The sequence below is a fragment of the Aptenodytes patagonicus genome, chromosome 3 (genome assembly GCF_965638725.1).
Source record: "Aptenodytes patagonicus chromosome 3, bAptPat1.pri.cur, whole genome shotgun sequence".
Classification (NCBI taxonomy): domain Eukaryota; kingdom Metazoa; phylum Chordata; class Aves; order Sphenisciformes; family Spheniscidae; genus Aptenodytes; species Aptenodytes patagonicus.
Window position 1 is genome coordinate 118,585,227 of NC_134951.1, and position 14,171 is coordinate 118,599,397.

Here is a 14,171-nt window from a genome sequence, read left to right on the forward strand (position 1 = left end):
GCTCGATGGGCGAGGTGCCTTGGGTTGCCAGTGGAAGACAGAAACCATGCTCTTCTTCAGCGAGGGAGGTTTTCCTTCCACTGACTGGTGAAAGTAGTGAGTGTGAGGCGGAAAACGTTGTGTCCTGTCCCTGGCAATGCACATGTACGGTTTAACGACTGTATTTTGCTGGCATGGATTTCTTACTCTTGTCACTGCAAGATTTTTCTCTCTCAAATACTATATTTAACCTGATACTTTGTCATGCTGCTGTCTCTGAACAACAAGCATACATCTTTAGTGAGCTAGCTGCAGTATATTTCCCAGATCTATGCCCTTGAGTAACCTTACTAGATTTTTCTTGCTAGTACGTATTATTATACTTTTATCCAATTCATGGAAAGATTTCACATGATTTCCATCTCCTCAATGCATATGGATATGTTTGGAGCTGCAGTGCTCCAGGATTTGAACTAACATGAATCGGTGATAGAGAAGACAGAGGCATACTCAGGAAGTAGGAGTACTTCTTTTATTTTAAATTCTCAAGGAACTCATGTGTACATCAGGAAAAAGTGATGCAACATGGGCCACCAAAATTTACCCTGTTACCAGAGACCGGGCTTGCAACAGGTCTATCTGACTCCAGCAAGACACGCCAGGTAGTTTTGAAGGTGCCAAGAACCGTAGATTTGTCCATTGCTCTGACTGTACTCACTATAACTGCCAGGGAAAAAAAAAATCACAAAAAAAGACAGCATCAGTTTCTAGTTTTCTGTTGGCAGAAGGATCTTTAGCCTGCTGGAAGAATGGAAGAAAGAGCACATTAGTACTGGTGTCTTCTGGTGATGGTACCTCTAGCTAGCACGGGTGGGGACCACTTCACACAGGCTGTCTTTCATGATGCATCCAGGTTTCTAGGAGCATCCATCACAATTGCTGATTCATCATTCACTGTGTCTACAGATGCCTTTTCTGTGATTACAGTTGATCACTGAATGTCTGAGCGTGGCTGAAATTCCTGCGCAGGGACTAATGCTAAAGGAGAAGATGCTAAATTGTATCCACTCATGCTGAAGCTACACTCTCTTTTGATTCAGACCAGAAAGTTCTATCTCTTCCCTGTGGGATAAAAAGGGAATGTCATAGTACGACAGTGTATTTGGGATTTGGCACTGGAGACTGAGTCAGGTGAATGTGGCCTTAATGATCAGGTTTCTTGCTTTTCTTGGTACAGCTCTAACCATTTGATTTATTTTAATGGTGGTGTTTTCATTAATGGTATGCCAAACTCAGCAAAGCAAACTGTGCTGGAATCTATTGTCCTTGGATCATCTCTCTGAGTTCAGGTGTTAGAAAGGGCAGACACTACAAATAGGAAAATGGTGTCTTTTCACCAAAGTGATGTGCCATAGCCTGACATCAAGACTTCCTGGAGCTTTCCTTAGTGCACTGCAAAAAATCTGCAGCATCGAAATAATTGTTAAGGAATTTCTTTAACCCATGTTGGCTTTCCGGTGTTGGAAACTCACCTGACACATATTGAATTATATTGGAATATTGCCATTACTTTACTGAAAACTGGATTGGACACTTTTTTCTTAACATCCATTTCGATAATCTTAAACAGTCTTAGAGATTGAGAAATGAGAGCACTATGTGACTAATTACAAATGAATCAGCACTTTTTACAGGGTCAGTAAGATGGCTGTGAATTACAAGAACCCTCTAACTGCCTGTTCTGCTTACTTGCACTGTATTAGTGAGGAACCACCTGAGAAATTGCTGCATTCAAACAAAGCAAGGGGGAAAAGCAGGAAGAGAGGAAAACAGTAATCACTGGATATTTTCAAAACTTGACTGGACAAGGGCATGATCAACCTGATCTGGTTTGAAGTTGCCCTGCTTTGAGCAGAGAGTTGGACTAGGGACTCTTGAAGCTGAGTTACTCAATGATTCTGCAAATTTTTCTGAATAACTTCTCAAGCTAGGGTTGACTTTTTTTTCTAAAAATTCTTTCATGGCCTTTGGTTGTCTTGGATAGTGGAAGAAGTGAAGCAGAAGGCCAGGAGCTGTCTCAAAGAGCCAGGTTCAGCTCAGTTCTAGGCTGGGGAAATCATAAACCTGGATAAGATGCATGTAATCCCATACGGATGGGAATATGGACCTCTGGCCATGAAGGACTGTGCAGAATCCATGGTTGGAATGAAAACAGCAGCACTCCTGCTTCCAAATGATCTGCAGATCTTGCAAGCAAAGAATATTCCAACCTTAATAGCAAATGTTATTCAGCTGTATGTCAGCAGAGTTACATCTGATAATGGAGTCGTCAAAGCTAAATCAAAATTGGTCCCGAGAGAGAATTAATTCTGGGCTTTCCAACACAGGAAAAGAAATTAACCCATAAACATCCACTTACATAAAGTTTGACTTGGACATCAAAAACCTTCCTTCATAAACATCCCACAAATATTTCTTAATATCTGTTGGAGGTTGCACAGGGGGTCTGTAAAATGCCTGAGAGCAGATCTCAGAGGATGTGTGCCACACAACTTGCTGCTTTACTATTCTTTCAGCCTTTCCCCTTCTAAACCCTCCCAAAGCTTCCATAGTTTTGAAGACTGTCTACAGGAAGGAAATGCTGAGCTAAATTCTAGTTTTTTGGTGACACTGATGTCTTCAGGAGCTTTAATGGACTTACCTCAGCAGGTGTAGGAGCTCGCCAGCACATTGAAGTACCTTTGCTTGTCTAATTTACTTCTTAGCATTTCCAATCTTATTTTTAAGGGGGAAAATGTAAGATTATGGTGTCTCAATACAACACAGTTTTGGAAGTCTCACATGGGACCAAAAGACAGAGGATATGCTCCAAGGATTAAAAGCAGTGAGCATTCACTGAAGTCAGTATTGGGCCATCTACATAGTCCACAGGGCTGTGCAGAAAGTGGTAAGAGGCCACTTGCTCCTCAGGAGAGCATTTGGAGGTAGAGCGCAAAGGCATGAGCGTGCAGCCTGACTGGATAGATTTCCAGGCCTAAGTATATATTTATATCAGCTTAACAATCAAGATGTGTAAGTTCATTTTAAGGCAGGATATACCCTGAAACATCAGCAGTTCTTTCTGAATATGTTCAAGTGCAGGAAAGGGCTCAGATGCCTTTGGAGTGGACCATGCTTTTGAAACGCCTCGAGCCTAGCCAAAACATGATGTCTGGGGGACTAAAAGAGGACAGCAGTGCAGTAAAAGGCACTGGCTGAAGTTTGGTCAGCTGTGCGAGGTTGGAAATGCTCTGTTTGGGGTGTGGAAGTGAAAGATGAGCCATGCCTGAGCCCTCAAAGCCATGCAGAGAATGAGAAGGCAGCAGCCTCCAAACATCAGGGAACAATTTCTCCTGCTGCATCCTCGGACCCTTCACACTTCCTCTGTTTCATCCTTCTCTGAAAACTTGCTGCCCCTATTTTCCTGCGTGGCTTCTCTGCTCACTTTGGGAAGTTGAAGAGAAGTGCCATTAAATAACCAAAAGCACAACTTTTTCAAAACAGTTAATCCCAAATAAATTCAGATTTCAAGTCATGCTGTGTAAAAATGAGCACTTCCCTAATTTGCTTGAAAATTGGAGCTTGTCCCCCATAAAGGAAAGAAGACTTTCAAATTATTGAACAATCTGGATGGGTTTTTTAATTTCCTCGTGCCATTTCAAAGGACTCAAAGTAGGCTTGTGCTGTGGATTTTTTTCTTGGCACTCTTCTTGGGAGCTATTCTGGAAATACTTTACCTACTAAGTATCAATCTTATCTTTTTATGGTAGTTTGCAGGTCATTTGCACATACTCTTCACCAGCTCTTATATGCACACCACACTGTTTCCCAGAGCAGGGACCTGGGATGCTTTCCTGCCTGCCCTTCCTCTGCTGTCTTCTTCAAGGGGTTCTACTGGGGCTTGCAAACTTAATACAATGGAGTGTCCTGTCCTCAAATTCCTATGTTCCTGCAGCTGACATAATTCTCTTGAATTTTGCCTAGAATCACTCAAGCAGTTCCCAAAATAAAATCTTGATGAAAGTTTTTTGAAAGGCTTCCCTCCTATGTAGGAAGCTGCCTGTACCAAATTATCAGGCCTAGAAGAGAGCTTCAGATGCTGTGCCAAAACATGAAAATGTGTCACCACCTGTAATATCTGCACTTCAAACTCAGTAACTGTATTTCAGAAAGGACTAGTGCTAGTTTGGTGGTAAGTTATCTAGTGGTGCATGTGTGGTACTTTGCTTCTGAGCCTTTTTCCTGATATTGCCTTGTAAAGGGTTACTTTGAGGAAGATAGCAAACTGAATTAATCCTATGAGGAAACTACATTTGGAGTGTTCATTCACTTACTAAAGCAAAGCCAGTGTTTAACTTTTCTTCAACACAGTATTAGAAGGAAGTGAATGAATTATTGAATAAACTATCTTCAAAAGTTCCCTGAGGCTTATATCATCCTGCACTTACCAAAAGTATGATGCCTGCTGTGCTCAGATAATCCATTTACAAAGCTTTAAAAAATATTTAAGGGTGAACTTTGTTTGTTTCCTATTTCCAATTAAACAAAGCATTGACTTCTTTTAGAAAAGCCTTTAAGAAGCACAAAATATTGTTTAAAATAATTTTGGAAACGTGTTCCCAATTCCCAACAGCCCTCTCTATTCTTTGAACTGATTTTTTCTATATTGTTATTTTGAATAAGTCAGTTTATCTTGAGTTTGCTATCTATCTCTGATTATCTCATGTTGTTCAGGATGCAGTGTATACCTAGAGATCCTGTGACTCAGGATGTGCTGAAATTGCTGGTTGCTGGAAGGTGTGTGGGGTGCTAAGAAAAGGCATTTTTGCCACGCTTTATGGACTCCCAGCAGTGTTGGTGGGAAGGACTGCTCGGTATCTGTAATCTAACCCCCTATCAGGAACACTAGATCAGGGTGGCTGCAGCTTTGTCACAACCCAGCAACAAAACCTCCAGTGGTGGAGACTCTCCCCATCCAACCTTTCTGGTGACCCAGATCCTGGGGAAGTCATTTCTCTGAATGCCCAGCCTGAACCTGCCAGGCTGCAGCTTTCCATTGTTGCTCCCTGTTGCATTGTATTTCAAGAGTGTGGCTCATTGTTGCTGTAACTGCCCTTCATGTAGCTATTAGATGTCTCCTCTGCCTCTTCACTGACTGCTAAAGTGCAGCTTGCAATGCTTTTCCGAACTATGTGCTGCTTGGCCACCACTATGGATAGGGTGGTGAGTGTTGCCTCCTCCAGAAGTTTTTGTTCTTTTTCTGCAACTGTTGAATTTCAGACTCCTACTCATAAAGGTCAGCCCCAAAATTGACAATAAGGTTTAGCTCAAAGTCTCAAATTGTGTAACCAACCACTCTGCACATGCAGTTTTAGGGTCCAATGATCTAGACTAGATGTTGCTCCTCGGTGAAATTTGAAGTCAATTCTGTGACAGTGAATGAAAAATATCAGTGATTTCATTAATATCGGTTTAAAACATACATAAAGCTTACTGATTGATCCTGGATTTTTGTTTAAGCTGGATATGTTTCCAACATTGCAAAATAAAACATTTTTTTATTGATTCAGGCCTTTTCCCCCTTTTTGCCCTGTTCTTACAGAATGAGCTGTAAGTATTTGAAAGTACAAAATTTGAACTGCTTTGCTAGAAAGGTTGAAAATGTGGTCCTAGAGGTTAATCTACAGTAGCTGTTGTGCTACCTAGTGGGAACATTTGCCTTAATATCCTAGGGTTTTTTGCTGTTCTAATGGGTGGTAGGGGCTGTGACTAATCTGTGCTGCTGCAGAGACAGCAGAAGCAAGGAAACACCTTCTTCTTTACAGTAATGGGCTGCTCGATGAGCCAGTAACCAGGTCTCTTGTGTCAACATGCTACTTGCATATGCTGGGACTGCTCTCTCCCCTAGCAGGAGAAGCAGCACTTGTCGGTTAAGGACAACAAAAGGTGCTCTTACAGCAGAGTGACCAACAGTGATATCGGAGCATGTGGAATTAAGCTAAAGGTAAACGTGACTTTTAAGAGGCTCTAAGTTATCCCAGTTCCTGAGGGTAAGTGACTAAATGACTGCATGACTAATAAATAATTTTCAAACTAAATTGAATAATAAATCCCATCACATAAAATATAATTTTTTGTTCTATATATATTCTGCAGTTCTTGCCATGGTCCATCAAGTTGCAAAGACATCCAATACAAACAGCTAAGAGTCATTTGCCTTGATTTAGGGTTTTCATCTGCTGCACAAGCTGGGAAATTAATTGGAATGGGTGTTCACACTTCAGGGGAAGCAGATCTGAGCTGACTGAGATACACAGTGACAACTTCCAATTTGTAAAGGGCAGCCTTCAGATGACTATGGCTTTTGGTTCCTCGAGTGAGCAGCCCAATCCCATTTCCGCAGCCTCTGTTTAATATTTTGCTCCTGGGAACAGCAGAGAAATGGAAAAAGGGTGCTTCATACACAGGGATTTTTCAGTGCTTTTGGGCACAGTTGTAATTTGATTCCTAAAGAAGTAGAATTAATGAGTCCTGAAGGTGAATAGGATCAGAAACATCTATGGGAAAGTCCCCCACACCTCTGTTAATTCTGGAAATGTCCATGACAGTGTGATGGATGCTCAGCTCTCCTCAGACACAAGGTTCTGCTTGTGAGCACACAGGTTTGGCAGTCCTGCAGATGCTTGGATGTCAGTCAGCACCTTTTTAAACTCCCCTGAGACTGTTGACATTGCAGTCACTAAAGATCCTGAGGTAAAAGTGCAAAGGGAAAGGATCCCCATAAGACAGGTGATAAAGTTGATTTGCTGATGAGAAAAAGATGAGTCTTGCAATGCCATGATGATTGTGTTGCATGGGACCAGAAAAGGTGTTTGTACCTTCAGAGACACCAAAAATGTGCTTCAAAGGAAGAAGGTGGAAAGAATTACATGGTAGATCATGTGGATGCCTTTGAATATACGAAAAGCCTCACCACATAGGATACTGCTTTCTCACATAAGGTTATTGGGTGGATACAACTGGAACTGGCTGCCCTGCTCAAGCAGAAAAACCTGCTGAGGAGGCATAAAACATCACAATTCATTATACCCTGGGTGGCATAAGCCATTCAAATTGCCTTCCTCTTGGGGTTCAGAAGGTCATGGTTTAACATGAAGTCACAGTATAACCTGTCCAAAACAAGTCTCAATGTTTTATTACCAATTTTTGGCTCTCTGTTTAGCTTTCAGATATTAGTCTTCGGCTTTGGATGAAGACTTGATATGTTTAGCTGGAAATCAGACCTTTTTTGCAAAACACCATTTAACTGAAAACACAATTTCTCAGTGCAAATCACTTAATACTTGACTGTGCCCAGCTAGGCACTTCTGATGTCTCACTATGCCTGTTTCATTTGTGACCCACAGGGTTCCTCAGCAGGCTGAATAGCTTCTGACTCATTCACATCTACTTGAGCTTTGCAAAGCCAACCAGAAGTATCCACAGATATTTTGCAAATAAAACACATGGACTCACTCCAAGGAGACCAAAGACACTCTGTAAGCTTCCTGCCAACTTTCGGGTAGTGAGGAATGTTAATTGAAAGTGAAACCACCACTGTCGCTCAAGACGTGTTTATACCATCTATTCTGGAAGATTTTTGAGTTGTAATTTGAAGGTGTAAGGAAGGCAGTGCTAACAGTGAAGCAGGGACAACAAAACTCTCACGGCAAACAACTCCAAAAGTGCCAGTTAATCTGAGCAGCAGGGGTGGTGAGGTAGAGAACTTGAGTGTGTTCACAAGTCTTCTTGCAACTCATCAGCCTAACGGCACTTGAGAAAGGAACATCCATACCCCAGTAGGAGAAATGAGTGCTGGGAGGGCTATTGATCAACAGTTGATTTCCCAGGTTGATCATCATCTGCATTGCCTGGGAAATGGGGGTGATATGTTGTTGCAAGTCCTCTCTTAGAAGCTGTCAAAGTGTCCCTCAGGGGTTATCAGAGGGTGAGGCACAGCAATGCTGATGTGAAACCAGGCATCAGGCTCCACGTATTTTTCCTGTCCAGCATCACTTTTTTCTTAACAGCTCACATTTCACATTTTTTTCCTCCTATTCATCATGTTCCGGATCTGCTCTTGTCTACCTAGACCTGCAACCCTCTGGCCATTGCCCCTCCATCTCTTTCTTTTTTATTGGTCTGACCAAGGTCCTGCCATAGTCTTGTTAGTTTGACCTGTCATAGACATGCCATGTGATATGCAAAATCCTGCCTCTCTTGAAGGCAAATTGCTCTTCTGTTGGCCCTAGTGTTGTCAAAATTTCACCTGAGGGCATGGGCTGTGCTTATCTCTAAGGGGAATTTAAGTATTTAAGGGGAATTTAAGGGGAAATTAAGTAGTCGAGGGGACGCAAGTAATGCAAGAGGGTATTGCTAGTATCAAGTGGGAGTTGGGCTAGAGACCTCCAGCAGTCCATCCCCACCTCAGGGCTGCAACTTGCTGCTGTAATAGTGAAGTCCACCACAAGAAAAGAATAAGCTTTCTGTCTTTGGACAGAAACAGTCAGATGATCTGCTCCTGATAACTACTACAGTAAGTCTGGAGCCATACATTACAAATGAGATCCTGTGATGACTCTATTTGCTCTTATGGAGAACTTTGCCAGATCGGGCAATGCTAAAGGAAGCAGTGAAATGAACATATCTGTGCTGACTGAGACTGTTTTGAATTAACTTTCTATTTCTTTTTATTTCCCTGATGGAAGGTCACATGAAGGTATTGGAAAATTTCAAGGCAAAGAAACTCAACACCTTAAACTTTGTATAAAACAGAGTTTTATATATATGAAACCCTGGGATATTTGGCAGTCTGGCTAATCTCTAAGCAATAACTAAGGTTTTAAATGCTTTCTCAGAAAACCTAAAGGATTTAATTCCAGCAAAATGATGTCAACACACTGTCAGTTGCCTCTTGGTAGGTAATTACAGAGAGCAATAAATGTTTTTGAACTCCTAGATGTGGGCTACATCAAGGGGAGAAGGATAAAGCACTGAAGTTGTTAAAGGCAATCCATCTCCTGACTTGGAAAGATATGAATCTGGCAGACACTTTAGCTGCCAGGTCACGTATTAGCACAGTGCATCCAAGAAGCTATAAGCTTTGTGCAAATAGCTTGCCTCCGTACTGTGAAGCCCAGGTGGTTTGGCTAAAGTCATGGAAGGGACTCAGCATTTGTGATGCTGAGATCTGTCCTCTTGCAGCTCCTCTGCACCTCGCCTTGCAGGGTGAATGGATTATAAAACTACAGTTGGGAGAGTTGTTTAGAAGAAGAAAAAATGGAACTTTTAACTGAAACACCTGTGTAAATGTAATGATATAGTGCTGCGGTCATAAACATTCATTTTGAATGAGATGGAAGTCAGTGCACTCCATGAGGTGTAATGGAGAAGACAGCGCTGTGCAGAGACCGGTTTTTAATTTGAGAAGTACTCTAGTCACATTTAAGATATATTTTTGCTTTTATATGTGATAATAGCACTTTTTCATGACGCATGCAGAAGGTTCAAGAAATCTGGGGGAGGGGTCGTTGGCCTTTCTAAACACTATTTTACATTTTTAGCATAGTTTCTGGTGGGAGGAGCAAAAGGACATAATGTCATTTTTTTTCCTGTTCACCTGTCTACTTGCAAGCTCACAGCTCTTGAATCCATTTGCCAAATTCAATGAGATCTGACCAAAGGGAAGAGATCTCAAAGCTGTCAACTTAAATTATATCCCAGTTACCTCCTAGCTGCTACATTACTTTCTGTATACTTAATGAAAATTGGCATTTACATGGAGGTAATAGCTCCTTTTGGGCTCATATTCAGTTGAAAAAAGGCTAAGAGCAGTGTTTGCCCCTCCCACATAATCTGGGTCATCCATCCTATAGAAGCTATTCAAAATATTTTTTTCTGAATAATAAGTTTTTTCAGTCCTGAAAATTTCTAAACTAGCTTTTGTAATTCACTGGTATTAATCATAGATGGGACTACTCCACCCTGATGGTGTGAGAGGGAAGAAAGACCTTTATTTGGCTGAATGCTGATTTTCTTCCAAGAGCTGCATTTGTTGTGTGTATCGTGTACTGTCAGAAACGTAAGCTAGAGAAATAGGCACACAAGAAGAAGCAAAAAAGGAATGGAAAACAATGTTGCCAGGGCAACTTTCTCATGGTTTCCAAAGATTATTTTTTTTAAATGCCTGAAAACATTAGTCATACTTTTTTCTAATACATTATTTTTATATATTAATTCGGAGTTTGCTTTGCCATACTGTAGAAGGCAATGGAGATAGCCAACCACCTCTCTAGGAGGAGAGTTGATTTGTCAGTGAGGTCTCAGGGCTGAGTTTGCACTTAGCCAGGACTGCAGCAACCTGATGTGCCTGTAAGGAACATGCTGAAGCTGTGTGGACTGACACATTGTTATGCACCAGGAGGTGCTGCTTCATTATGATCCCAGTAAGAAAGGCATTCAGATGCTGTGAAGTATAATTTAAATGCTGTTTATTAGAGCTAGCACTGTAAAGGATGTAATGCTGTGCCCCTTCAGATACTGGGAACCCCTAGCTGCGCGGCACTAAGCAGGTCTCTGATGAGGGCACAGTGTGCCATGCAGACCCCATCCATGGAGAGGTTCCACTAGTTCAGTCATTTGAGCTATTATATAATTTTCTTACAAGAAAACAACTCCATGCATCATTTCATGCATCAGACAGAAAGGATGTTGCCGTGAGAACTTCTTGCTGCACTTTTAGGTAACAGCAAGGCCACACAGGTGCATAGCTGCTGATACTGTGTGGGAGCTAGCAGCAAGCTCCTCCATCACTGTGAGGTGGTGAAGGTTGTCCTGTGGCCAAGGGCCATGCACAGCACATCCTGGAGGCCACACTGGGCATGCAGCACAGCACAAGCCATGCCCACTAGGGCCAGCTGTGATGAGGATCACTGCCTCCTCAACGTGCAGGGGTTTCCAAGTCAGGACCATGACACGTGCATCCCTGTAATGATGGCTGTAGGAACGCAATGCAGGGAGCATGTGGGAAAGCCATCTGGGACAGACCCTTCCTTTGCTGTAGCACTCCAGGGAGACTCTGCAAACCAGAAATGTTAGTTTTCATGCTGAAAACAGTCCAGCATGTGCCATTCACAGATATCTTTGCACTCTGGTTTTGCAAAAGAAGCTGTGATACTTTCTGTAACTGCACAGTGACTGCAATAAAGCTGTACCAGTTATTCATTTATTCTCCTCCCAGATACTTAATCTAAAGCAGAGTAGTTCCAGCATACCTCGCAAGAAGAGCAATTTTTGTTGATGAAAGCTTTCATCTTACCCTAGCATGGTTACGTGCAGTTTGGAAATCACCATTGTTCCTTCTAGGGCTATGGGAATTCCGCCCCCCCAAACATGGGAGATTCTAAAGCCATAAAAGAGGAAAACATTTGGCAAATGGAAAATTGAAATAATACTTTCATCGGTAAAATGAGATTTTTTGCTTTAATAGCAAGTGATTTTTTTACTTGAAACAATTAGCTTGCAGGAAAAATATAGGAAAAATTGTTGTGACTGAACAGACACATTTAATCCCAAAATGCAGAGAAGGGAGCTTGGCATCTACCTGAATTACGTAACTAATCCCTCAGTGGAACTATCAAGATTTTCAGGAGCATGTCAGTCCCCAAATTCCTTGCAAATCCTCATACCATGTGTAGGGCCACAGAAATTTTCAAAGCCACGGAAGATGTGCCCTTTCCCTCAGAAGTGCACCCGCTGTCTTTCCACTCTGAGCTGTAGATGTTCACATGCCTCTTCACACAAGTGTTTTGAGGAGTCTGTGGCGACAGAAACCCAGGCTGCCAATGATGAGAGTAAATCCCGTACTGCAGTCAGTATATTGCAGCAGGAACTGTGCTTCCTCGTCTCTCTGATTCACTCCACCTTAAATGCAGAACTGGTTATTTCCTAAGCCCACTGAAAATGCAGAAGTATGGAGCCAAACCAGCTAGTAGCTCACAGTAGCAAAGCAACTTGCTCACCTTGCTCAAAAGTCTTGTCTCCAAATTTTGACCATTCATTTCCTAACAACAGCTAGGCATAGTCAAGAAGAGATGCTGAAAACAGAAGACTTGCATTAGTAATGGAGACCATCCTTAGCCTAAACTGTGTGTATGCAAAAGCACTCCTAGCTACAGAGCACCAGGAGCCGAAGGCAGAGGCTGCAAGGGATTTCAGAGTGGAAAAGGAAGACAAGATTGCTGCACAGTTGCTGTGCAGAATAGTAGCTGGAATTATTTGTGAAATGAAAGGAAGAATAGGTCACAAATTGGCCTCTTGCTTACAGTATTTCTGAAATCAATATTTATGTGGTCCTTGCAAATCCTGTTGTGCACAAAGAAAACCATGGTGATTCAGGGTTGCCAGCTGCCCAATGCTCCATGTGCTTGCTTTGGAGTAGTGGTGGTTTTGGGTTTTGTTTCCTGCGAGGAAAAAAGTGTGTATGGGCCACCCAACCAGTGTAAGGTTGGGTTTCCTGCTCTGAAATGGAAGCTGCTAACGTAGGACCTCTGTGTGGCCTCAGTAGCTGCTCTTAATGGTGTTTGCACAGAAAACACTTGCAAAACCCAACTGAACTGAGACACAATTCCCAGCCATATCCTTCAGCTTTTCTCAAAGTATATCCAAACCTTCGAAGGCACATGAGATGTTGAGACGACAGTAGGAATAAAGTGTTCAGCCACCCTTGAACATGTAGCAGATGGTCAGCTTTTCTGTAGGCTTTGGAGTGGTGGGCTTCAGAAATATTGTTACTGGCAAATGTGGTCCCTTCCAGGGCTGACATGTTCCTCCTGCAGGAGTGAACCTGCCTTGTTTGTTTGCTGAATGAATTTATTTGCTGAATGGTTTGGGGAAATCATTTTGTGAGTGTGGGTGTTCAGCCAGCCATTTGCATCCTGGCTGCTGGTTACCTGAGCTGCATGACATTATATCTGCTCACTGCCTGGAGGATGGCAAAGAAAATAAATGGTGAGGCATGCCTCAGGTAAACAACTACGACTAGAGGTCATGAGCTCTTGCTAGGTACATGGACAATTACTGGCCCTAGAATTTAACGCTGAGGAACACCGCTGGTCACCTGTTGCCAGCCAGATGTAGCCCCATTCAATACAACATTTTGAGCCCTGCCCTTCAGCCAGTTCTTCACCCAGCACACCATGTACCTGTTCATCCCACAGTTGGACAACTTGTCCAGAAGAATGCTGTGAGGGACAGTACCAAAAGCCTTACTAAAATCCAGAAAAACTACATCCACCACCTTCCCTTCATCCACTAGGCAGGTGACCTTATCATAGAAGGACATCAAACTAGTTAGACAGGACTTTCCCTTTGTGAACCTGTGTTGACTGTGCCTGATGATTGCATTGTTCTTTAAATGCTTTTCAGTAGCACCCAGTATGGTCTTCTCTATAATTTTTCCAGGTACTGAGGTTAGACTAACAGGTCTGTAGTTTCCTGGGTCTTCCATCACACCCTCTTGTATATTGGAATAACACTGGCTAGCTTCCAGCCAATGGGCACCACCCCAGACTCCCAAGACCTTTGGTAGATGATCAAGAGGGGTCCTGCCATAACATCCGCTAGCTCCTTCAGTACTCTGGGATGAATCCCATCAGGCCCCACAGACTTGTGAACATTCAGCTGATACAGCTGGCCTCTTACAATTTCAGTGTCCACAAATGGAAAGTCACTGTTCCCACACTCGCGGTCCTCCGACTCGGGACCAGGCAGCCAAAGATCTATCAGTATTATTAAAGACTGAGGCAGAAAAGCATTGAATGCCTCTGCTTTTGTTTCATCCCTATTAGTCAGATGACCATCTTCAACAAGTATCAGCCCAATGTTTTCTTTAGACCTCCTCTTGCTATTAACATACTTAAAGCCCTTCTTGTTATCTGACACAACACTGGCCAGTTTCAACTCTAATTGAGCTTTGGCCTTTCATATCTTCTCCCTGCATATATGAACCACAGCTCTGTAATCTTCCTGTGAAGCCTGACCTTGCTTCCAGAGATCAAACAACTTCTTTTTCCTCTTGAGCTCCCTGTTCAGCCAAGCTGGCCTTCTGCCCCTCT